We start from the raw sequence: 4,043 nt of genomic DNA on the forward strand, positions 1-4,043 counted from the left end.
AAGTCTGTCTCTCTGGCATTATTGATTTATCTCCGTGACTCCGTCTCTCTCACTAAATCAATATGCCTTCTCGATTTTCTCGATTCGATTTTTTTATGAATGTTGTGGTTTTAATATTAAAATTTATTGCTTGGTTGGATTTATATTTGAATATGAATTTTGATATTTTTGATATTGTTTTTATCAGTATGGTTCTGAAAGAGTGCGTTGGGGAGAGAATTTGGAAAAATTAGGATAAACTTAGTGCATTAGGGAGGGGAGATCCTTTGTTGGATTAAGGTTTAGGGTAGATTTTCTAGGTTTGAGACAACTCATGGTTGAGAGAGTGCAGGGGGAGGGAGGGGATTAGGGTTCCAAAAAAGGGGGGTTTCGGTGTTTTGATTTTTTAGGTTGGGTTTGGAACCTGAGATGGAGGAGACGCTTGTTTGAGTGGGAGTGCAAACACTATGAGGATCTACACCTATTATTACTTAATGTATCTTTGAATGCGGGTACTCAAGACAAGCTTATTTGGTGCTATTCGAAAGATGGCAGTTTCTCTGTCAAGTCTTTTACAAATTCAGTGACCGCAAAAATGTGCGAAATTGTAGAATCAAATCATACTTTTAACAACATATGAAAAGGAGTTGTACCACCAAGGGTAGAGATGATGGGAAGGTTTGTATTGCTAGGCAAACTCAATACCATGAAGAGATTAGCTCGGATCAATGTATTAGCGGCCAATGAGGTAACTTGTATTTTGTGCAGTTTAGAAAATGAAGACAAGGATCACCTTTTTATTCATTGTAACTTTGCATCATATCTGTGGTACAATGCCTTTCAAGGGGAAGGAGTTAGTTGGGTTAGACCAAAGGGAGTGAGAGATTTTTTTGAATCATGGTGTGATCAAAAGGGTGTGAGAGGAGATAAAAGATAGTTAAATTTGTGGTTTGCAATAATTTGGGTTATATGAAGAGTTAGAAATCAAACAAATTTTCAAAACAAAAAGACTACGTTAGAGGAGGCATGAAAGATCATATTGTATAATTTGAAAGATTGGGAGCTAATTAACAAAAAAGAGAGGAAATTGAGGAGCACTTTTGAAATGGGACATGCCATTGGTGAGGTCCTAAAAATCTTGTAGCGTAACGTATTGTCATGGTGGTTATGTGTGGACTATGTGCCTACAAAACAATGTATAGCAGTGGGTGGATACTTGTTAAATGCTAAAAATAATCTAGTTGTAATATTATGTGAGTTTATCCATGCAGGATATAATACAAATTCTATGGTAGAAGGCTTTGAGGTAGTTGTCCAATTCATGTTAGAAGATTACAATGCATCACTAGAACAAATAATCTTTAGCACAAACGAACCATGCTTGGTTAACTGGACATACGGTGATGGTAATAGTTATTGGAGATTGAATTTTGAAAGAAATAGATTTAAGAACTTTATACAAAAATTTGGCTGGGTGATAATCCAATACACTTATGTGAAGGAATTCAAATACATCAACAATTGGAGAAATATAATTAATAGTGAACATTGTAACAGAGTTATTTAGGTGTGACGCTGGTCAATTGATAATGATGTAATACGTGTATGTGTCTAAATTAGTGATTCCTTGATGGCAATGCCGAAGGGGAGTGACTAATTTAGGGGTATTCTGGTGTTTAGGTGTAATAGTAGTATTTTTATTAAGTTCTATAATGTAATTGGTCTGAATTTATCTCCCATTGTTTTAATGGTCGAGAGTACTAACAATCGAAAAAAAATATTTATATCTAAATGAAGCTTTGGCTTAGCTGCATAGCGCTGCCCCTCCTCTACTGCCCTGTCAACATCCTCGGTGCAACCAGTGAAAAGAAGATTATCACGATTATTAGAAGAAGCCTTATCCTCAAGTCCTTCATCCTAACAAGTTTCTGTAGTTCAAGTGACAGCCAACAACCAACACAATGGAGATGGCAGTAGCAGTAGCAACCTAGTTGACCATGGTCATGTAACTTTTATTTATTTTATATACTTTACATTTTTAGGAGTTAAAAAAAAAAACAATCACCTGTTAGTGGAAGGTATGTGAATGTTGTTGATGTGAAATATTGTGAAATCATGTAGATCCTGGTCGTGTGGTGGTGGAGTCCGTCCCAGACGCAACGATTATGCATGTGGAAGACATGGAACTCATGCTGATGTGAGCTTGCTCTTTCTTTCAAATCGATTTTCCTATATTTGTTCCTCAAGATATCAATTCAAGTGATGACTGTGTCATGTTTGGCTTCACGATGGTGCTTCCCTATAATGGCAGGGATTTAGATATTGTTGCTCACAGTCCCTTGTGCTACAAGGAACGCTTCACTCGTTAGGAAGTGGCGTTCACCATGTTTGAGAAGATTCTATCGACTACAGGCATACCATCCGTGATTACAACTATTGCATTCTTGGGCGTGTCAAAGAGCAATTGAGTTAGAATAGAGAGGAGGAAGTTGGATTATTGAACGAGCGCATTTATAGGCTAGAAGTTGAAAACGAGAAGCTAAGGGGACAAGTGGAAATATTTGGGGAGATGTTCGATTAATAGGGAGCTTCAAGAGTCATTTTGAAGGTTTGTTAGTAAAGGTGTGAGAGTTTAGGGCTTTTCTTTTTGGTCTTGTGTTTTTTACGTTGGAAGAGGTGGCTATGTGGTGTTTTGATTTGTGTTATGGTTTAAGGGAGCAATGGAAAGTTATGGGTTTGAAGTGCTTAGTTAAGGGGTTTTTTATTCAAGGTTTAGGTGAAAAAAAAAATCAACATCCGGTATATTGTATTTTCGTATTGTATTTTGCTGGTTATATTTGCATGTAATGACTTACAATAAGGTTAATGAATTGTCTCTTTGATGCGCATTAGAAGTTGTTTAAATCCAAATTGTTTAGGGTTGATTGCGGCGTTAAATTATTTCTTAGTTGTTTCATGTGGCTTTAGCATTACAAAGTTCAACAGTGTGCGATATGGTTTAGGTTTCATTTTATTCATGCTGAACTTTTTTTGTTAATTCAATTAATAAAATTATTACCAGAATTTAATTCTTTAATTTTACTTTTCTAAACTATTAAATAATCCAATTGGCCTAAAAAATTTGGAGAATTTAGTTTTTGTTTGAACTTAGGTTACTTTGAGTTGGTCTAGAAAGATATTGGTTAAATTACACAGTTGGTCCCTACACTTTTAGTGAAATTACAAATTGGTCCCTACACTTTAAAAATTTATAATTGGGCCCCTAAAAAAAATTAAAATTTGCAATTTAGTCCCACTGTTCAAAAAGTATTTGATTTAACAAAATATTCTCAGCATATTCTCTATTTTAAACATGTGAGCTGCACATGTTTGACAATAGGGACCAATTTATAATTTTAGTAAAAGTATACGGACCAACCGTATAATTTAACCATTTGAAAATGACCAAAAACTCCATAGGCTATTTGAACTCACCCCGCCCCTCCCCAGCTCTCTCACTCTCACTTTCTCACATTCCAAAATGGCACCCCAACTCCAGCGCTCTTTGTCTCTCACCTCGACTCATCATCGCAGTGCCTCTCGCCTCTGTCACCGCGCCGGATCCACCAATAAATTGAGTTACTATTTTTATGTTGATTTGTTGCTATTTTTTCTTAGACATTGAATTGTTTGCTTTGAGCATGTTTGGAATTGAAATTGTTCTCTTTCATTTATCGGTGTTCAGTATTGGGATTGGAAAAGAGAAAATCGTCGGATGAGAGAGGTGAGATGGAGGAAGGAGGCGAGACCCGATCCATGAGCACAAATTCGGTGGATCCGGCGTGGCGACAGTGAACCAAGGTGAGAGACAGAGAGCGCTGGGGTTGGGGTGTCTATTTGGAAAGTGAAAAAGTGAGAGTGAGAGAGCTAGGGAGGGGTGAGGTGGGTTCAGATAGCCTAGGAAGCTTTTGGTCATTTTCAAATAGTTAAATTACACGGTTGGTCCCCATACTTTCACTAAAATTGTAGATTGGTCCCTATTGTTAAACATGTGCAGCTCACATGTTTAAAATAGAGAATATGCT

The 4,043-nt window shown here is 36.8% G+C and overlaps 1 long non-coding RNA gene across 2 annotated transcripts; it reads left to right on the top strand.

Moving 5' to 3' along the window:
* LOC107609132 lies at positions 183 to 2,867 on the top strand. Of its 2 annotated transcripts, none has more exons than XR_001613072.2 (3): positions 183 to 1,984; positions 2,101 to 2,176; positions 2,291 to 2,867. It is a non-coding gene; the product is annotated as an uncharacterized LOC107609132 (long non-coding RNA). The 2 variants fall into 2 exon arrangements; XR_001613071.2 differs by having other exon boundaries at positions 183 to 1,979.

This window comes from Arachis ipaensis, chromosome B07 (genome assembly GCF_000816755.2).
Source record: "Arachis ipaensis cultivar K30076 chromosome B07, Araip1.1, whole genome shotgun sequence".
In the NCBI taxonomy this organism is placed as follows: Eukaryota; Viridiplantae; Streptophyta; class Magnoliopsida; order Fabales; family Fabaceae; genus Arachis; species Arachis ipaensis.